The sequence below is a fragment of the Bufo bufo genome, chromosome 7 (genome assembly GCF_905171765.1).
Source record: "Bufo bufo chromosome 7, aBufBuf1.1, whole genome shotgun sequence".
Lineage (NCBI taxonomy): Eukaryota > Metazoa > Chordata > Amphibia > Anura > Bufonidae > Bufo > Bufo bufo.
Window position 1 is genome coordinate 3,004,973 of NC_053395.1, and position 22,747 is coordinate 3,027,719.

A 22,747-nucleotide genomic window follows, 5' to 3' on the forward strand; every position below is an offset into this window, starting at 1 on the left:
CATGCCTAGTATTGGCATGGTGCACCGCCATTCTGCTCTGACTAGTGTAGGGGCAGGACGCTGCTGCAGGCAGGGAGAGGGTTAGGCTTTTATTTAATTTAATAACTCTGTGGGTGACCTGTAGGCATTTATGTGGGTGCAGTACATACACAGTGCGCCCTGCGCTGCCTGTGCCTTACATAGTGAGCACCGCACTGTCTGTGCCGTTCATAATGAGCCCTGCGCTGCCTTTGCCGTACATAGTGCGCCTTACGCTGCCTGTGCCATACATAGTGCGCCCTGCGCTGCCTGTGCCATACATAGTGCGCCCTGCGCTGCCTGTGGCATTCATAGTGCGCCTTGCGCTGCCTGTGCCATACATAGTGCGACCTGCGCTCCCTGTGCAGTTCATAGTGCGCCCTACGCTGCCTGTGCCATTCATAGTGCGCCCTGCGCTGCCTGTGCCATTCATAGTGCGCCCTGCGCTGCCTGTGCCATTCATAGTGCGCCCTGCGCTGCTGTGCTGTACATAGTGCGCCCTGCGCTGTCTGTGCCATTCATAGTGCGCCCTGCGCTGCCTTTGCCGTACATAGTGCGCCTTACGCAGCCTGTGCCGTACATAGTGCTCCCTGTGCTGCCTGTGCCATTCATAGTGAGTCCTGCACTGCTTGTGCCAAACATAGTGCGCCCTGCGCTACCTGTGCCATACATATTGAGCACTACACTGCCTGTTCAGAACATAGTGCACCCTGCATGGCCTGTGCTGTTCAAAATGTGTCCTGCGCTGCCTGTGACGTTTATAGTGCTCCCTGCGCTGCCCGTGCCGTACATAGTGTTCCCTGCGCTGCCTGTGTTGTACATAGTGCTGCCTGCGCTGTACATGGTGCACTCTGCGCTGCCTGTGCAGTTCATAGTGCGCCCTGCGCTGCCTGTGCCATACATAGTGCGCCTTGCGCTGCCTGAGACATTCATAGTGCATTCTGCGCTGCCTGTGCCATACATAGTGTGCCCTGCGCTCCCTGTGCAGTTCATAGTGCGCCCTACGCTGCCTGTGCCATTCATAGTGCGCCCTGCGCTGCCTGTGCCATTCATAGTGCGCCCTGCGCTGCTGTGCTGTACATAGTGCGCCCTGCGCTGTCTGTGCCATTCATAGTGCGCCCTGCGCTGCTGTGCTGTACATAGTGCGCCCTGCGCTGTCTGTGCCATTCATAGTGCGCCCTGCGCTGCTGTGCTGTACATAGTGCACCCTGCACTGCCTGAGCCTGCGCCCTGTGTGGCCTGTACCATTCATAGTGCTCCCTGCACTGTACATAGTGCACCTTGCGCTGCCTGTGCTGTTCATAATGCGCCCTTCGCGGCCTGTGCTGTTCATAGTGCGTCTTGCGATGCCTGTGCCCTACATAGTGCGCCGTGTGCTGCCTGTGTTGTTCATAGTTCGCCCTGCGCTGCCTGTGCCGTTCATAGTGCGTCCTGCGCTGCCTGTGCTGTACATAGTGCGTCCTGCGCTGCCTGTGCTGTACATAGTGCGTCCTGCGCTGCCTGTGCCGTACATAGTGCGTTGTGTGCTGCCTGTGTTGTTCATAGTGCGTCCTGCGCTGCCTGTGCCGTTCATAGTGCGTCCTGCGCTGCCTGTGCCGTACATAGTGCGTTGTGTGCTGCCTGTGTTGTTCATAGTTCGCCCTGCGCTGCCTGTGCCGTTCATATTGCACCCTGTGCTGCCTGTACCATTCATAGTTCGCCCTGCACTGCCTATGCCGTTCATAGTGCGCCCTGAGCTGCCTGTGTCGTACATTGTGTACCCTGCGCTGCCTGTTCCCTACATAGTGCGTTGTGTGCTGCCTGTGTTGTTCATAGTTCGCCCTGAGCTGCCTGTGCCGTTCATATTGCACCCTGAGCTGCCTGTGCCATTCATAGTGCGCCCTGCGCTGCCTGTGCTGTTTATGGTGCACCCTGCGCCGCCTGTGCCGTACATAGTTCGCCCTGCGCTGTCTGTGCCGTACATTGTGCACCCTGCGCGCTCTGCGCTTCCTGTGCAGATCATAGTGCGCCCTGTGCCGCCTGTGCCGTACATAGTGTGCCCTGAGCTGCCTGTGTCATACATAGTGCGCCCTGCGCTGCCTTTGCCTTTCATAGTGAGCACCGCACTGTCTGTGCCGTTCATAGTGGGCCCTGCGCTGCCTTTGCCGTACATAGTGCGCCGTGCGCTGCCTGTGCCATTCATAGTGCACCCTGCGCTGCCTGTGCCGTACATAGTGCGTCCTGCGCTGCCTGTGCTGTACATAGTACGTCCTGCGCTGCCTGTGCTGTACATAGTACGTCCTGCGCTGTCTGTGCCGTTCATAGTGCGCCCTGCACTGCCTGTGCCGTACATAGTGCCCCCTACGCGGCCTGTGCCATTCATAGTGTGTCCTGCACTGCCTGTGCCGTACATAGTGCCCCCTACGCGGCCTGTGCCTTTCATAGTCTGCCCTGCACCGTTTGTAGTGCGCCCTGCACTGCCTGTGCCGTACATAGTGCACCCTGCGCTGTCTGTGCCGTACATAGTGTGCCTTACGCGGCCTGTGCCGTACATATTGAGCACTACGCTGTCTGTGCAGAACATAGTGTGCCCTGCACTGCCTGTGCTGTACAAATTTTTCCCTGCACTGCTTGTGCCGTATATAGTGCGCCCTGCGCGGCCTGTGCCGTTCATAGTGCGCCCTGTGCCGTTCATAGTTAGCCCTGTGCTGCCTGTGCCGTTCATAGTGAGCCCTGCGCTGCCTGTTCCCTACATAGTGTGCCCTGCGCTGCTTGTGCTGTTCATAGTGTGCCCTGGACTGCATGTGCCGTTCGCAGTGCGCCCTGCACTGCCTGTGCCGTACATAGGGCGCCATGCGCTGCCTTTGCCGTTCGTAGTGTGCCCTGTGCTGTACATAGTGCGCCCTGCACTTCCTGTGCTGTTCATAGTGCTCCCTCTGCTGCCTGTGCCGTTAGAAGTGCACCCTGCGCTGACTGTGCCGTTCATAGTGGGCCCTGCGCTGTTTTTGCCGTTCATAGTGCACCCTGCGCTGCCTGTGCCGTTCATAGTGCGCCCTGCGCTGCCTGTGCCGTTCATAGTGTGCCCTGCGCTGCCTGTGCCGTTCATAGTGCGCCCTGCGCTGCCTGTGCCGTTCATAGTGGGCCCTGCGCTGTTTTTGCCGTTCATAGTGCACCCTGCGCTGCCTGTGCCGTTCATAGTGCGCCCTGCGCTGCCTGTGCCGTTCATAGTGCGGCGTGCGCTGCCTGTGCCATACATATTGCACCCTGTGCTGCCTGTGACATACATATTGAGCACTGCGCTGCTTGTGCTGTACATAGTGCGCCCTGCGCTGCCTGTGGCGTTTATAGTGTGCCCTGAGCTGCCTGAGCCATACATATTGCGCCCTGAGCTGCCTGAGCCATACATATTGCGCCCTGCACTACCTGTGCTGTTCATAGCGCGGTCTGTGCCGTTCATTGTGCGTCCTGCGCTGCCTGTGCCGTTCATAGTGTGCCCTGCGCTGCCTGTACCTTTTATAGTGTGCCCTGAGTTGCCTGTGCAATGAGCAGGACACTGGGTCAGTGGGTCAGCTATGCAGTGGGTCAGTTTATATGTGTATAAGTTTGTGACGCCAGTTGCAGCTTGCGCAGGTACTGTAGCAGGGCCCTTTAAGATGTAATGAGCTCACGTACCAGGTGAGGAATGCCAGAGGGGGATATTGTCTCTGTATTGTGTCAACGGTGTCTCCTACCTGTGGTACGGCTGGACTCCTGTATCCCGGCTCACATGCAACAAATTGAGTGCGGTTAATAGGAGTAACTGAGGAATGATGGAAATCCACACAGATAATAGGGTCCAACTTGTCTTTTCTTGGTGTTATGATATGCAGCTTTTGATCCATACAGTGTACAGCAATAGTCTGGGGTCCCAGCAGGTTTTGGCAATATGTGGCAGGAATTTATATGTATTCTGCATCTGATCATACGCCTAGAGAAACTGGCAGGTATCTATCTTCTGCTCTGTCTGTGGTCTGCTTAGTTTGGGCCTGACTAGCTGAAGAGGTATTTATCTTCTCTTTGGATCTTTACTTACAGGACTGCTCGCAGGGTATGATGGTGGCTTCCTGGAGATATGATAGTTCTGTGAAGGGCTGCTTTCTTTGGTCCACCAGCTGAGGTAAGGAACTCAGGCTGGGAAGGTTGATCTTTGGGCCTCAGCCGAGGCTTGGATCCTTGGTTGGGGTCCCTGTTTCTGGGAGCTCCTACTAACACAGCCTACCCCAGCAGGGGGGTGGCTCACACACTGCTCTAACTTCCTTATCCTCCTCATAAAGCATGGCATGGGTCATCCCACTTCTGCTCATGTAGGGGAGACTAGACTGGAATGGTCTGTTCCAGGCTAGAAGCTAACTCTGACCTGCTGCATACTGCTGCCACCTACTGGTGTACATTAAGAATTACAGCATATATACAAAATACAGGCATAAAAATACATATAAAGGCAAATACACAGTTATATTACACAAGATGGTAAAACACAATTACATTAACATTATGAAGCAGGGGAACAGAAGTTTGGTGACATACTTCAGGATGTTACACCTGTGCTGTTCATAGTGCGCCCTGCGCCGCCTGTGCCGTACATAGTGCGCCCTGAGCTGCCTGTGTCATACATAGTGCACCCTGCACTGCCTGTGCCGTACATAGTGCGCCCTGAGCTGCCTGTGTCATACATAGTGCGCCCTGCGCTGCCTGTGCCGTTCATAGTGCGCCCTGTGCCCTACATAGTGCACCCTGTGCTGCCTGTGCCGTTCATAGTGCGCCCTGCGCCGTACATAGTGCACCCTGCGCCGTACATAGTGCACCCTGCGCCGCCTGTGCTGTTCATAGTGCGCCCTGTGTCATACATAGTGTGCCCTGCGCTGCCTGTGCCATTCATAGTGCGCCCTGCGCTGCCTGTGCTGTTCATAGTGTGCCCTGCGCCGTACATAGTGCACCCTGCGCTGCCTGTGCCGTTCATAGTGCGGCCTGTGTCATTCATAGTGCGCCCTGCGCTGCCTGTGCCGTTCATAGTGCGCCCTGCGCCGTACATAGTGCACCCTGCGCTGCCTGTGCTGTTCATAGTGTGCCCTGTGCCCTACATAGTGCACCCTGTGCTGCCTGTGCCGTTCATAGTGCGCCCTGTGCCCTACATAGTGCGCCCTGCGCTGCCTGTGCTGTTCATAGTGTGCCCTGCGCCGTACATAGTGCGCCCTGCGCTGCCTGTGCCGTTCATAGTGCGGCCTGTGTCATACATAGTGTGCCCCTGCCTGTGCCGTTCATAGTGCGCCCTACGCTGCCTGTGCTGTTCATAGTGTGCCCTGCGCCGTACATAGTGCGCCCTGTGCCCTACATAGTGCACCCTGTGCTGCCTGTGCCGTTCATAGTGCGCCCTGCGCCGTACATAGTGCGCCCTGCGCTGCCTGTGCCGTTCATAGTGCACCCTGTGCTGCCTGTGCCGTTCATAGTGCGCCCTGCGCCGTACATAGTGCACCCTGCGCCGCCTGTGCTGTTCATAGTGCGCCCTGTGTCATACATAGTGCGCCCTACGCTGCCTGTGCTGTTCATAGTGCGCCCTGCGCTGCCTGTGCTGTTCATAGTGCGCCCTGCGCCGTACATAGTGCACCCTGCGCTGCCTGTGCCGTTCATAGTGCGGCCTGTGTCATACATAGTGTGCCCCTGCCTGTGCCGTTCATAGTGCGCCCTGCGCCGTACATAGTGCACCCTGCGCTGCCTGTGCTGTTCATAGTGTGCCCTGCGCCATACATAGTGCACCCTACGCTGCCTGTGCTGTTCATAGTGTGCCCTGCGCCGTACATAGTGCACCCTGCGCTGCCTGTGCTGTTCATAGTGCGCCCTGTGTCATACATAGTGTGCCCCTGCCTGTGCCGTTCATAGTGCGCCCTGCGCCGTACATAGTGCACCCTGCGCTGCCTGTGCTGTTCATAGTGTGCCCTGCGCCGTACATAGTGCACCCTGCGCTGCCTGTGCTGTTCATAGTGTGCCCTGCGCCATACATAGTGCACCCTGCGCTGCCTGTGCTGTTCATAGTGTGCCCTGCGCCGTACATAGTGCACCCTGTGCTGCCTGTGCTGTTCATAGTGCGCCCTGTGTCATACATAGTGTGCCCCTGCCTGTGCCGTTCATAGTGTGCCCTGCGCCGTACATAGTGCACCCTGCGCTGCCTGTGCCATTCATAGTGCACCCTACGCTACCTGTGCCATTCATAGTGCGGCCTGTGTCATACATAGTGTGCCCTGCGCTGCCTGTGCCATTCATAGTGCGGCCTGTGTCATACATAGTGCACCCTACGCTGCCTGTGCTGTTCATAGTGCGCCCTGCGCCATACATAGTGCACCCTACGCTACCTGTGCCATTCATAGTGCGGCCTGTGTCATACATAGTGTGCCCTGCGCTGCCTGTGCCATTCATAGTGCGGCCTGTGTCATACATAGTGCACCCTACGCTGCCTGTGCTGTTCATAGTGCGCCCTGCGCCATACATAGTGCACCCTACGCTACCTGTGCCATTCATAGTGCGGCCTGTGTCATACATAGTGCACCCTACGCTGCCTGTGCCATTCATAGTGCGGCCTGTGTCATTCATAGTGCACTCTACGCTACCTGTGCCATTCATAGTGCGGCCTGTGTCATACATAGTGTGCCCTGCGCTGCCTGTGCCATTCATAGTGCGGCCTGTGTCATTCATAGTGCGCCCTGCGCTGCCTGTGCTGTTCATTGTGCGCCCTGCGCCGTACATAGTGCACCCTGCTCTGGCTGTACTGTTCATAGTGTGCACTGTGCTGATGAATGATCGGAAAAGTCTAAGGCATATTGGTTCACCATAGACTTTTTGCAGGGTGCCCATGGAGTGCCGCCTCTGGCACCTGTGCCATAGGTTTGCCACCACTGGTCTAGAGGCCCTGGAACATGGATGTACTCGAGTAATCACAATGAAAGTAGCAAATAAATATAAAAAAAAAAACATTTCATGACACGACACTGGTCATTGACCTTGTAACGAGCCCCTTTGCTCGCTCTGTTCCGCTCTCCCGGAATTCCCAAGACTTCAGACCGCAATGTCTGATTGTTCAGTCATTCGATATCCCGGGATTCCAACTACAGCTATGTGCCGTTCAGATCCAGTGGTAATAGCTCAGAACAAACACCAGGCAGGCTGTATGTAAGTTCAAACAGGAGTCTCTCTTTTATTGAATGCACACAACCCACTTTTATACACAACAGTTTGAACACCTCACCCAAACAACCACTTCCTATTGGTCAATTGTAAAGTCCCCTCTAGTCCTCACTCAGGTCCTCTTGGCCATGCAAATGAGGACTTCAAACAGGGTCTGCAGGGATTGGTCCGATAGTTTGACCGGGCGGGCGGATGTGTGTGTGGCCATGCAGAGAAGTCCCAGGAGATAATTAAATTACCTAAGCAAACAAACAGAACAATGCCTTCCTTCCAGAACATGGAGCCGTTTGGAGGGGATTATCCTAAAGACAACTGTGAACAATGAAACAACCACAGAGTGATGTAAACCAAAGACAGGGCGGAGGACCCACCAATGTGTAATATAACGGAATGCCCAGACAGAATGCAAAATGGAAGCCTTTAAAAGGCATTCCGTTTGCTTTGCGTCTTAAAAGAAGCCTATGGGAAAGCATAACGGACTTTGTTTTCCGTCTTGCATAACGGGACCCAGATGGATCCGTTTTGATTCCAATAGACTTCTATTAAGACAGAGAGCAAATGGAATGCCTTTTAAAAGCTTCCGTTTTGTATTCCATCATAATACAAGTCTATGGGCAGAAGAACTGATCCGTCCTTCCATCTTATGGATTCCGTTATTTTCCGTTATAACCATGTTATAACGGAAAGCCATAACGGAATCCCTAATGCTAGTGTGAACCCACCCTTACCACAAAAATGCGCTTCATGTTGAAATAATTTGTCACAAAGCAATTTTTTTGCAAAATTCTGCAAATCAGCCGAATCGAACTGTTCAATTATTCGCTCATCTCTAATGATGATGATAAGATAAATGAGGATGATGGTGGTGATAAGGAATGCTGTTAATGATAATGGAGATACTAAGGCTGATGGGGGTGATTTTTGTTTTTCTTTTAGTACTTGTCTTACAGAGGTTTTTGTCTTTTTCATCCTTTCTCTCGATGATTAAGGGTAAACTCGAAATAACAATAACTTATACAAAGACAGGTGCACTCTGCGGTCTTACTAAACCCTCGTACTGTGCCGTATGGGCAATACCAGACCTTGCGCTCCTGTAATTTGCCCACTGGCTCCTGGTATTGTCCATACGGCACAGGTAGTTTTAGCGTTAGGTCCCGAGCTACTTGAGAAACCTTGGCGCGGTGCTCGGGCTCAGACATGTCCTCTACAGTAGGATATGTTGACTAATCTCTCAATTTTACATCAGTATGAGGGTTTAGTAAGACCGCAGAGTGCACCTGTCTTTGTTTTTGTTATATCATTTATACTGTTTATCACATCCACACATTTGCTATCCTGTGTAGGATTTCTATTGTGGTACTTGTGGTCCGCTGTGGGCATCCTCCATTCTATGCATTTAGCAGCGGACCACAGGTGCAGGATCTGCCCCCCGTTATAGATGCACCACTGCATATGGGGTTGAGCACTTCCTGCTTTTCATCACCACGCCAATTTGTAATTTATATTAAGGATAAACTCGGTTTCTTTTCTATTCGTTTCGCCTCCTCTTCGCGGTTGGGTTTGCACTACACTGTGCAGTTAATTTTTTTTATGTATTCTTTACATTTAATTAATTTTATCTATTTTCTGATGGTTCTTATTATTCTCTGTATCTTCAGGCTGCTCTAGAGTGTTCTATATGTCCAATATGCCTGTACTGGGTTTTCTAACTGCAACCTTTGATGTTGAACCAAAGTCTACACTGACCATATGTACAAACCCAATGTACAGGCAAGTTATACAATGATCTGGAGGAAAGGCGCTCAGACAGAAACATCAAAGACTTCATCCCCACCTATCAGATGGTTGAACGTGATGGACTTACAGTAACATCCTTTTTCAACCATATAAACTATGTAACTATGTAATGACCTGATTATTTCAAGATATGAGCAGGTCAGAGAATTCCGTATATGACAGGCATTCCACGTAAAGGAGCCATTGACAGGTTGTGTTTTCGAGTTCATGAAGAAGAGGAGAAACTGTCTTGTGGATGATGATGGCGACAAATATCTGCATCTACTGAAGGTATTACCAAGTCTCATTCATTATTGACATTTTATTTGCAGTCGACTCTTTAGCTTGGAGTTTCCGGTGATCAGAACAATGACCTGGATCGTCGGGTGAACCATGAAAATGAACCAGAAAATGAAATGTAATATTGTTCCTACAGTAACTGTGGTCTGAAATAGGAGAAGTACGTTTAAGATCAAGGACAAGTTGACTGCCTCACTCAGAAGCATTGTAGTCGAAGCTCGGACATGAGCTCGGATCTGAGGAGAGAAGCTAAATCCAGAGGCGTTTTGTCTGATTCTCCAGACATGGCTGATGACAGACCTTACACTCAGCACAATGCAGGTGAAGGTGATAGTGAACGGTACAATACAACCAATGGTCATGCTGAATACATCATAGATGCTATGCATGGAAACCATATAACCGCTAACACTTGAATTACGCGTCATGTCTTTGAAGTTGCTTATCTGGATGCTCCAAATGAGAGGCAGAGCCAAGAGGAACAGAGCAATGTCTAAAGTCAGCACAAGCTGGTTTGGGGAGGTCAACATTTTAGTTTTCAGCCATAACGAAAAGCAGTGAGAGACGTTGACAAGCTTTACACAATAGTAGACAGAAAGCAGAGCAGTCTGCCAAAAATGCAGCTCGAGGAGATAAAAAAAACAAGGCTACATTGCACAAATATACAAAATCACTAAAGACAAGATACATCCGGGCACAATATAAAACAGCATCAAAGGATATGGAGAGCTGCAGGGTTATACTGGTGAGTGTTGTACTCAGCAAGATCTGGTCAAGTGCAGACAACCTCTGACCGTTCATCCAGTCCTTCAGATAAATGATGACCACAGAGAGATTTAATGAAATACAAGCTGTGAATCCCAGAGCTGCCAGCGATACAACACCCACAACGCCAATCATGGTGGATTAGAGAATTCCTCCTTCCCCCTCAGTTGGATCCTGTGTTCTTGTGAACCCTGCAGGTATTGTGTAATGAAGGCTCACAGGGGACGTGTCACAATGACAGGACAATGGGCAGGATGGAAATCTGAAAACTGATACGTTGGAGTTATATGTGTTGTTCGTGGAAATACTAAGTCCTCCTCTGCATGCTTCAACCTTGGATGCCAGGGCAGGGCTTCGAGTATGGTTAGGCTTCTGAATGGCTGTTTAGCATTACAGCTCCAGCACCAGCCCTTGTAAAACAGAGCAAAAAGGGCACAATCCCAGCAACAGTAAAGATAACCAGAAGAAGAAGCAGGAAAGCAGGGCTTAGGAGGCTAACAGATGTCTTTTCTGCAACTCCACATGAAAACTGTGGACAAGAATGGGAATTTTCTATATAGTGCTGGAGATTAGTGATGGACGAACATTGGCCGGAATGATTCGCAAACGCGATTGCACGAACGCGATCAAATGTTCGCGGCGGGCCCCATTCACTTTAACCGCCTCTGGACCGCCTAACGCAGGATCGCGTTCCGGAGGCGGCAGTCTCAGGCAGAGTCACGCATATACGCGTCATCTTGCAAGACGCGAGATTTCCTGTGAACGCGCGCACACAGGCGCGCGCGTTCACAGGAACTGCAGGTAAGCGAGTGGATCTACAGCCTGCCAGCGGCGATCGTTCGCTGGCAGGCTGTAGATGCGATTTTTTAAACCCCTAACAGGTATATTAGACGCTGTTTTGATAACAGCGTCTAATATACCTGCTACCTGGTCCTCTGGTGGTCCCTTTTGCTTGGATCGACCACCAGAGGAGACAGGCAGCTCTGTAATAAGTAGCACCAAGCACCACTACACTACACCCCCCCTGTCACTTATTAACCCCTGATCACCCCATATAGACTCCCTGATCACCCCTCTGTCATTGATCACCCCCCTGTCATTGATCCATTCAGATGTCCGTATGTGTTTTACGGATCCACGGATGCATAGATCGGATCCGCAAAACACATATGGACGTCTGAATGGAGCCTTACAGGGGGGTGATCAATGACAGGGGGGTGATCAGGGAGTCTATATGGGGTGATCACCCCCCTGTAAGGCTCCATTTAGACGTCCGTTTGCGTTTTGCGGATCCGATCCATGGATCCGTGGATCCGCAAAACACATACGGACCTCTGAATGGAGCCTTACAGGGGGGTGATCACCCCATATAGACTCCCTGATCACCCCCCTGTCATTGATCACCCCCCTGTAAGGCTCCATTCAGACATCCGTATGTGTTTTACGGATCCACGGATCCATGGATCGGATCCGCAAAACACATACGGGCGTCTGAATCGAGCCCTACAGGGGGGTGATCAATGACAGGGGGGTGATCAGGGAGTCTATATGGGGTGCTCACCCCCCTGTAAGGCTCCATTCAGACGTCCGTTTGTGTTTTGCGGATCCAATCCATTGATCCGTGGATCCGTAAAACACATACGGACGTCTGAATGGAGCCTTACAGGGGGGTGATCAATGACAGGGGGATGATCAGGGAGTCTATATGGGGTGATCACCCCCCTGTAAGGCTCCATTTAGACGTCCGTTTGTGTTTTGCGGATCCGATCCATGGATCCGTGGATCCGCAAAACACATACGGACCTCTGAATGGAGCCTTACAGGGGGGTGATCACCCCATATAGACTCCCTGATCACCCCCCTGTCATTGATCACCCCCATGTCATTGATCACCCCCCTGTAAGGCTCCATTCAGACATCCGTATGTGTTTTACGGATCCACGGATCCATGGATCGGATCCGCAAAACACATACGGGCGTCTGAATAGAGCCCTACAGGGGGGTGATCAATGACAGGGGGGTGATCAGGGAGTCTATATGGGGTGATCACCCCCCTGTAAGGCTCCATTCAGACGTCCGTTTGTGTTTTGCGGATCCGATCCATGGATCCGTGGATCCGCAAAACACATACGGACCTCTGAATGGAGCCTTACAGGGGGGTTATCAATGACAGGGGGGTGATCACCCCATATAGAATCCATGATCACCCCCCTTTTATTGATCACCCCCCTGTAAGGCTCCATTCAGACGCCCGTATGTGTTTTACGGATCCATGGATCGGATCCGCAAAACACATACGGACGTCTGAATGGAGCCTTACAGGGGGGTGATCAATGACAGTGGGGTGATCACCCCATATAGACTCCCTGATCACCCCCCTGTCATTGATCACCCCCCTGTAAGGCTCCATTCAGACATTTTTTTTGGCACAAGTTAGTGGAAATTGATTATTTTTTTTTTGTTTTTTTGTTTTTTTGTTTTTTCTTACAAAGTCTCATATTCCACTAACTTGTGACAAAAAATAAAATCTCACATGAACTCACCATACCCCTCACGGAATCCAAATGCGTAACCTTTTTTAGACATTTATATTCCAGACTTCTTCTCACGCTTTAGGGCCCCTAAAATGCCAGGGCAGTATAAATACCCCACATGTGACCCCATTTCGGAAAGAAGACACCCCCAGGTATTCCGTGAGGGGCATATTGAGTCCATGAAAGATTGAACTTTTTGTCCCAAGTTAGCGGAAAGGGAGACTTTGTGAGAAAAAAAAAAAAAAACAATTTCCGCTAACTTGTGCCAAAAAAATGGGGTCACATGTGGGGTATTTATACTGCCCTGGCATTTTAGCGGCCCTAAAGCGTGAGAAGAAGTTTGGGATCCAAATATCTAAAAATGCCCTCCTAAAAGGAATTTGGGCCCCTTTGCGCATCTAGGCTGCAAAAAAGTGTCGCACATGTGGTATTGCCGTACTCAGGAGAAGTTGGGCAATGTGTTTTGGGGTGTCATTTTACATATACCCATGCTGGGTGAGATAAATATCTCGGTCAAATGCCAACTTTGTATATAAAAATGGGAAAAGTTGTCTTTTGCCAAGATATTTCTCTCACCCAGCATGGGTATATGTAAAAAGACACCCCAAAACACATTGCCCAACTTCTTCTGAGTACGGCGATACCACATGTGTGACACTTTTTTGCAGCCTAGGTGGGCAAAGGGGCCCACATTCCAAAGAGCACCTTTCCGATTTCACAGGGCATTTTTTACACATTTTGATTTTAAACTACTTCTCACGCATTAGGGCCCCTAAAATGCCAGGGCAGTATAACTACACCACAAGTGACCCCATTTTGGAAAGAAGACACCCAAAGGTATTTCGTGGATGGGCATAGTGAGTTCATGGAAGTTTTTAACTTTTGTCACAAGTTAGTGGCATATGAGACTTTGTAAGGAAAAAAATAAATAAAAAAATCATCATTTTCCGCTAACTTGTGACAAAAAATAAAAAGTTCTATGAACTTACTATGCCCATCAGCGAATACCTTAGGGTGTCTACTTTCCGAAATGGGGTCATTTGTGGGGTGTTTGTACTGTCTGGGCATTGTAGAACCTCAGGAAACATGACAGGTGCTCAGAAAGTCAGAGCTGCTTCAAAAAGCGGAAATTCCCATTTTTGTACCATAGTTTGTAAACGCTATAACTTTTACCCAAACCATTTTTTTTTTACCCAAACATTTTTTTTTATCAAAAACATGTAGAACAATAAATTTTGAGAAAAATTTATATAGAAATGTATTTTTTTAAAAAAACATTTACAACTGAAAGTGAAAAATGACATTTTTTTGCAAAAATTTTGGTAAATTTTGATTAATAACAAAAAAAGTAAAAATGTCAGCAGCAATGAAATACCACCAAATGAAAGCTCTATCAGTGAGAAGAAAAGGAGGTAAAATTCATTTGGGTGGTAAGTTGCATGACCGAGCAATAAACTGTGAAAGTAGTGTAGTGCAGAATTGTAAAAAGTGGTCTGGTCATTAGGGGGTTTAAGCACTGGGGGCTGAGGTGGTTAATGGCAGACGAACCTGAAAAACCTTCAGGTCATTATTGCAGCCACCAAATACTAACAAGAAGTGCACAAATAGTCCCACAACATGGACAGTGACCAGAGGGGGATCAATGGCAAAAATTCCCACAAAAAATATGTATTTTAATCAGGGGTCATTTTTAATGCGTCTTAAAGGGAAACTGTCAAAAATGTGGCCTGCTGGAGCCTAGAAACATTTTATTTTAGGCCACGGGAGTACAGGCCCCAAACAATAGGCATTCACCGGACAGAAAACATCAAGTGATTATGTGGCTGGAGGTATATTAGACGGCCATTGGATATCAATTTTACTGCAGGCCAGTACAAATAAATGTCAAATACATATGTTTAAAAGAACTAAAAATATAAAATTTGATTAAAAACATTGCTAACGAAATCCCCCCTCTTGAATAAACCCCAAATGATAATAGGTGAAATTGGATAACACGTGGTCGTCACAGGTGTTGAATCCTTCCGAGGCCCCAACAATTAGGCATTCACCATACAGAAAAGATCAAGTGATTATGTGGCTGGAGGTATATTTATATATATATCAATTTTACTGCAGGCCAGTACAAATACATGTCAAATACATATGTTTAAAAGAACGAAAAATATTAAATTGGATTAAAACAAAATCCCCCCTCTTGAAAAAAAAAACAAATGCTAATAGTTGAAATTCGATAACACGTGGTCGTCACGGGTGTTGAATTCCTCCGAGGTCCCAAACATTAGTCATTCACCGGACAGAAAAGGACTTTTATGCCGCTGTATTTACATAAGACAGGGACCATTCTTTATTCTGGGTGGTGGCGGATATGTGTGGGCTGGCATAAGGAAATTCAATTAAACGTGGTTGTCACAGTTGTTGAATTCCTCATGCCTCATTCATTTTTAGAAATGTGAGGTAGTCCACACTGTTGTGAGCTAGGCGAGTGCGATTATCAGTCATGATCCCCCCTGCTGCGCTGAACGTCGACGAGGGGCAAGCCAAGAGTTCCATGTCAAATTGTGCCAGCTCTGGCCACAGGTCAAGCCTGCACACCGAGTAGTCCAGGGGTTCCTCGCTTCTCAGAGCGTCCACATCGGCCGTTAACCCAATGTAGTCGGACACCTGTCGATCCAGGCATTCCCTGAGGCTGGATCCGGAGGGCGGCGGTCGATGGGTTGGCTGCAAGAATGATCTCATATCCGAAGTGACGAACACATCTTCAAACCGCCCTCTTCTTGCATGCGCTGTTGGATTGGTACTTGCAACTTTTTCTTTGTGGGTAGAAATTCCTGTGCCGGCGCCCGCAACAGCAGAATGCAGCATATCTCACAGCAAGGCCTGGAAGTGCTGCATTCTGACAGCCCTCCTTGATGCTGGTAACATTTCCGCCATTTTGTGTTTGTACTGGGGGTCTAAGTACATTGCCAGCCAGTACCTGTCCTTGCCCTTTATGATTTTTATATGGGGGTCCCTCTTCAAACACTGGAGCATAAAGGCCCCCATTTGCACTAAATTGAAAGCGGTGGAGTGGCCTGGCTCCTGCTCATCGTCCAGGAGAATGTCGTCCTCTGTCTCCGCCCCCCCATCCACGGACAACTTTAGGGATCCCAGAAAAGTTTAAAGCCTGCTCTTCTTGCTCCTCCTCCTCCCCCCAGGCACCATCCTCCTCTGACTCCTCTTCAGACTCCTGCTGACTTGTCTCAGATGGAGTAGCCCCCCAGGAATTCATCCAGCATTGCAACTTCCTCATCTTCCTGCTCCTGCTCCTCGACGGCTTGATCAATGACACGACGCAATGCACGCTCCAGAAATAAGTCAAAAGGTATGATGTCACTGATGGCGCCCTGGCTGCGACCAGTTTAGTGATCTTATCAAATGGCCGCAGAATTCTGCATGTGTCGGCCATGAGCAGCCACTGGCGCGGTGAAAAAAAAACAAGCTCCCAGAACCTGTCCTGCTGCAGAGTTCGTACAGTTAGTCGTTAACAGCACGTTTCTGCTGGAGCAGTCTATCAAGCATATACAAGGTGGAGTTCCAGCGCGTCGGGCAGTCACAAATCAGACCTCTGACAGGCAGGTGGTGTCACCGCTGAATGTCAGCAAGGAAAGCCATGGCTGTGTAAGATCTTCTAAAATGACCAGAGATTTTCCTGGCCTGCCGCAAGACGTCCTGTACCCCGGGGTATTTGGCAACGAATCACTGCATGACTAAGTTCAGGACGTGTGCCATGCACGGCACGTGTGTCATTTTGCCCTGTTTCAGCGTGCTCAGCAGATTGGCACCGTTGTCGCACACCACTTTACCAACTGTCAAATTGAGTGGGGTTAGCCACTGATTGGCCTGTGACCGCAGAGCTGAAAGGAGTGCAGGACCGGTGTGGCTCTTGGCTTCCAGGCACAACAGCCACAGTACACCATGGCAGCGTCTCACTTGGCACGTCAAATAGGTCCTGGGGAGCTCGGGGGGTGCAGCGGAAGAGGCGGTAGCAGTGGAAAAGAAGGAGTCAGCTGAGGAGGAGACGGAGGATGGAGTAGGAGAAGAAGAGGCAGGCCTGCATGCAATCCGTAGCGGTAACACCAAATTCACACGGGTGCCATGGGTTGCATGCTTGACGGCCGTCAGAAGGTTCACCCAGTGGGCAGTAAAAGTTATGTACCTTCCCTGCCCGTGTTTGCTAGACCACGTGTCTGTGGTCAGATGTATCTTGGCACCGACACTGTGTGCCAGAGATACATTCACTTGCCGCTGAATGTGGCCATATAGCTCTGGGATGCCCTTCTGGGAGAAATATTTGCAATGAGCAGGACACTGGGTCATTGGGGCTGCTATGCTGTGGGTCAGATTTAGGTGTAACTAAGTTCGTGACGCCAGTTGCAGGTACTGTAAAAGGGCCCTTTAAGATGGTATGAGCTCATGTACTAGGTTAGGAATGCCAGAGGGGGATATTGTCTCTGTATTGTGTCAACGGTGTCTCCTACCTGTAGTACGGCTGGACTCTTGTATCCTGGCTCACATGCAACAAAATTGAGTGTTGTAAATAGGAGTAATGGAGGAATGATGGAATTCCACACAGCAAATAGGGTCCAACTTGTCTTTACTTGATGTTATTATATGCAGCTTTAGATCCATACAATGTTACAGCAATGAGTCTTGGGTCCGAGTAGGTATTGGCAATATGTGGCAGGAATTATATATATCTTCTGCATCTAGTACATACACCTTTAAGAATCTGGCAGGTATCTGTCTTCTGCTCTCTCTATGGTCTGCTTTGTTTGGGCCTGACTAGCTATGGAGGTACTTATCTTCTCCTTGTATTCTGAATCTGTACTTACAGGACTGCTCGCAGGGAATGGTGGTTTCTTCCTGGAGATCTGATAGTTCTGAAGTTGCTGCTTTCTTTGTCATCCAGCTGAGGTAATGAACTCAGGCTGGGAAGAGTTAATCTGGGCCTAGCAAAGGCCTGAATCCTTGGTTGGTATCTCTGTTTCTGGGAGCTCCTATTCACACAGCCTACCCCAACAGGGGGTGGCTGGTACACTGCCTAGAACTTTCTGTCCTCCCTCTGAAGTAGGATGTGGGAACATTCCACTCCTTCTCAGATGGGGGAAGCTAGCCTGGAATGGTATATTCCAGTCTATGTATACTAACTGGCCTTATTCTGTCTACATATTGCTGCCACCTGCTGGTGTACATTAAGAATTACAGCAAATACCTTCAATACAGACATAGAAATGGCATTCAAAATAAATGGCAGGTTACACAGGATGACAACACATTCACATCTTAATATCATGAAGCTGGGTGACAGAGTTTTAGTGACATACTCTGGTATGTTACATATTTTCTTCCGGGGACCTTCCATTGCGGTGTGCCAATGGCCAAAATTTTCTAAAGGCCTCCGAGTCCACCAGTTTATTTGAAAAGTAGTTGGCGGGCTAGCAGTTCCGACAAGCCGGCGGTCAGCCCTTGGGCAAGAGGGTTATTCGGCGTCATAATCTTTTTACGTTCGAACATTTGGGCCATGGAAGCCTGCCTTTTGCCAGATGAACGCGATGATGGCACAGTGGAAGGTGGAGTGGAGGACAAATGGGAGGAGAGAGGAGAAGAGGCAGGACGTGGAGCGCCAGGAGTGTGTCTTTGTGGGTTCTGATGGTGTTGCTCCCACTGGGCTCGGTGATGGGAGGCCAGGTGCCTTCTTAAGGAGGTCGTCCCTAGGTGAGTGTTGGGCTTACCGCGACTTATGCGTTGACAGCACAGGCTGCAGATGGCAACACTATTGTCAGCAGCTGACACGTTAAAAAAAGCCCACACTGCGGAGCCATGTGCCGGCGTCCTGGGAGCGCCAGATGTGACCGTGCATGGTGGATGGCTTGCTCCAGATGCATTTGCAGTCTGCTTTTTGCCTCCTGTGCACTGTGAGTTCTGCCTGCTTCTCCTCCTTCTCCTCCCTATCTGCTGCTCCGTCTCTCTATCTGAACTCCCCTCCTCTTCCTCTCTTTTGGGCACCCACGTGACGTCATCATCGTCACCTTCACCACCACTGACATTAGAGATCTCGGAGTAGACAGCAACAGCGGGGACCACCCTCCTTGGACTGATCTGGGTACTGTCTTCAGACCGCTGGGTGGCGGCCGTTGCTACCTCCTCTTACTCATCCGATGCCAAGAATGGCTGCGCATCGGTAAGGTCTTGGAATGGATGGGGAAATAATTCCTCTGACTCGAGTGGAGGGTATATGGTCGTGGTGGTGGTGTTGGTGGTGGTGTCTTTGGGGGTGCACACAGCAAAGAGTGAGGAGGGTGCAGATACAGAGTATTTGGTGGAAGAAGTTATATAGCACCCCTCAATCAGTATTTAGTGGCAGAAGTTATATAGCACCCCTCAATCATTATTTAGTGGCAGAAGTTATATAGCACCCCTCAATCAGTATTTAGTGGCAGAAGTTATATGGCACCCCTCAATCAGTATTTGGTGGAAACAGGTATATAGCACTTCTCAATCAGGATTTTGTGGAAGAAGGTATATCGCATCCCTCAAGCAGTTTTTTGGGGGGGCAACAGGTATATCACACCCGTTGCAATTAGTTACTCCAATAGTGTTTGTCCCTCTATATAGCTGCGGTATCGCAGCAGAACCGCACACAACTGCTGCACAATAAAAAATGCACTATAATATACGTTCTATGTTAGAAAGTATATTATAAGTATATTACACCCCTCAGTATGTCACACCTATCGATAGCACACCTATACCAGTCCTTAAAAGGACTTTTGTGGCCCTATTAGCTAGCGTTTGGTGTCCCTAACTGTCCTTGCTCCAAAATGCAACCTCTCCCTACACTGTCAAAACACATAAAATAAAATGGCTGCCAGATCGGGTTCTGTTATAGAGATGGGGGTGTGTCCATGTGCTGAAACGTCTCCATTGGCTGTCCTGTTCTACCTGATGGATGTGTCATAGGTCAAAGTTCAGCGCTATGCAAAAAAATATGGCACTTGCGAATATTGCCATATGTTCGCATGTTCGGTGAATCGCGAACGAGCAAAGTTTGCCGCGAAACGACTGCCGGGCAAACAGCAAAGCCATCTCTATCCGTAAGTTCAGGTGTAGATACTTCCTCTGGTATGCCTCTGACTTTGATATTGTTACGCCGGACCTGTCTTCTGCGTCTGTGGCTTTAGTCTTAAGCCATTTGACATCTTCTTCCAAGGCATTATGCACATCCACCAACTCATTGTGGGTGCTAGAGAATTCAGCCATTTTACGCTTCAGATGGTCTGCACCTTCTCCTATGGCGGAGACATTGAATTGGAGTTTGCGAATGAAGGACAAAACATTCTTGTTAATCCCATTTTGCAGTAGGATAAGCATATTTTTTAGAGTGTCCACTGTAACTGGAGCAAGGAAGCTGGAAATTGTGAAATGTTGCATTGAGGCAATACTGTAGTAACATCTCCATCACCATCCTGAACATTACTCTTCTTTTGAGCTGGGCCTTTGCTATTAGGAGAGACCGAGGGTGATACCACTGGCCTCTTCTTCCCGGGCTCCTCATTGTCAGGAAGGGGGCTGCATTGGGTGGGATCCACTTCATCTAGGGAGCCCCTAGATTGTGATGAGGGGCTCAGAGGGCGAGGCGAGGAAGGTGCAGGCATGGAGGGGTCTTCGGCCCCAAAAAAGTCAGTTAGCCTCCTCGGTGCAGAGGGCTTCACCCTTCTGTTGGTCATGGTGGGCCAACGGTGAGGTGCCGCAACCGCACTGAGGGGTTACGTCTCAGTGGGGCAAGAAGGAGCTGGTGTGGTTCTACTGGTTTTAGTAGACCCTGGATTGCGTCAGCGTCCGTACACGTGGCCAAGATGGCCGTCGGAGCAGGGGATTTACCCCAAGCCCGTCTTCGCAGCTATGCAGGAGAGCCGTTCAGAATGTGGCTGTCAGTGCTGGGAAGTGGAAGTATTGTGTGGAGGAGACTGCTGCAGGGTGATCTCCACAGCTACCTCACCTCTGAATATAGAGTCCCAGAGTCCCGCAGTGCGAGGAGGTTCAGTAACTGGAGTCGGATGATGGTCTATGGTCAGCGGTGTCGGTATGGGTGCCAGACCCAGTAGATGGCCGCCAGTGTTGGGGTACAGAGGGTCACCACGCTTAGTAATTTATGCAGGTTTCAAGCACTGTGTGCCATGGTAGAGCATCCGGGAGAGCAAAGAATCAAGCAGCCATCTTCCTCAGCGGCCAAGCTCCGCCCCCCGATTTCTACACATTTTTGTAAACATCCTGCTGTGACAACGTCCTGAGGTGACTGCTCCACAGATTCATAGCTCTTACAGTAAAGAAGCCTTATATAAACCCATCCCCTGTTCCTGCTGTGACAACGTCCTGAGGTGACCGATTCACTGATTTACTGTAAGAGATTCACAGCTCTTACAGTAAAGAAAATTTGTATAAACCCATCCCTGTTCCAGCTAGGACCACGTCCAGAGGTGTCTATTCCACATATTCAAAGCTCTTACAGTGAAGAAGCTTTGATGCTTCTGGAGACTAGGGTTCTGGGTCGGAGCTTAGGGGCGGGCGGGGCTTAGGGGGTGCTAGTCGGCGCTGACTGATTCACGCGCATAACAAAACACAAGGTGCATATTAATGATGCAGAACTTTTCATTTATCCACATTGAACCTCATTTGCCAAGTTGATGGTCAATCCCTCAGAGTGTTCAAGTCAGCTTGTATTTTATGGACATCTTCCTTAGACTGTACAGTTCTACACAGCTTAGTGTCATCTGCAAAAATAGATATGGTGCTATTAATCCCGTCCTCGATATCATAAATAAATAAATTAAATAATAGAGGACCCAGCACTGAACCCTGGGGTCACCACTTATAACCCTGGACCATTCTGAATAGGAATCATTGACCACAACTCTCTGGACACGGTCCTTCAGCCAGTTTTCAATCCAATTACAGACTATACTTTCCAAGCCTATAGACCTTACTTTACCTATTAAACATCTATGAGAGACAGAATCAAAAGCATTAGCAAAATCCAGAAACACTACATCCACAGCCGCCCTTCTGTCCAGGCTACGACTCCCCTCACTATATCCACAGCCGCCCCTCTGTCCAGGCTTCTACTGACCTCACTACATCCACAGCCGCCCCTCTGTCCAGGCTTCTACTTACCTCACTACATCCACAGCCGCCCCTCTGTCCAGGCTTCTACTGACCTCACTACATCCACAGCCGCCCCTCTGTCCAGGCTTCTACTTACCTCACTACATCCACAGCCGCCCCTCTGTCCAGGCTACTACTCACCTCACTATATCCACAGCCGCCCCTCTGTCCAGGCATCTACTCAACTCACTACATCCACAGCCGCCCCTCTGTCCAGGCTTCTACTCACCTCACTACATCCACAGCCGCCCCTCTGTCCAGGCTTCTACTGACCTCACTACATCCACAGCCGCCCCTCTGTCCAGGCTTCTATTTAACTTACTACATCCACAGCCGTCCCTCTGTCCAGGCTTCTACTGACCTCACTACATCCACAGCTGCCCCTCTGCTAGGCTTCTACTCACCTCACTACATCCACAGCCACCCCTCTGTCCAGGCTTCTACTGACCTCACTACATCCACAGCCGCCCCTCTGTCCAGGCTACGACTCCACTCACTACATCCACAGCCGCCCCTCTGTCCAGGCTTCTACTGACCTCACTACATCCACAGCCACCCCTCTGCTAGGCTTCTACTCACCTCACTACATCCACAGCCACCCCTCTGTCCAGGCTTCTATTTAACTTACTACATCCACAGCCGCCCCTCTGTCCAGGCTTCTACTGACCTCACTACATCCACAGCCGCCCCTCTGTCCAGGCTTCTACTCACCTCACTACATCCACAGCCACCCCTCTGTCCAGGCTTCTACTGACCTCACTACATCCACAGCCGCCCCTCTGTCCAGGCTACGACTCCACTCACTACATCCACAGCCGCCCCTCTGTCCAGGCTTCTACTGACCTCACTACATCCACAGCCGCCCCTCTGTCCAGGCTACGACTCCACTCACTACATCCACAGCCGCCCCTCTGTCCAGGCTTCTACTGATCTCACTACATCCACAGCCGCCCCTC

General features: G+C 50.0%; 1 pseudogene; it reads right to left on the reverse strand.

Annotated features, from left to right (window-relative positions):
- Window positions 1–9,299: 9,299 nt before the first annotated feature.
- On the reverse strand, window positions 9,300–10,267 carry LOC121007869 (annotated as a pseudogene).
- Window positions 10,268–22,747: the final 12,480 nt, after the last annotated feature.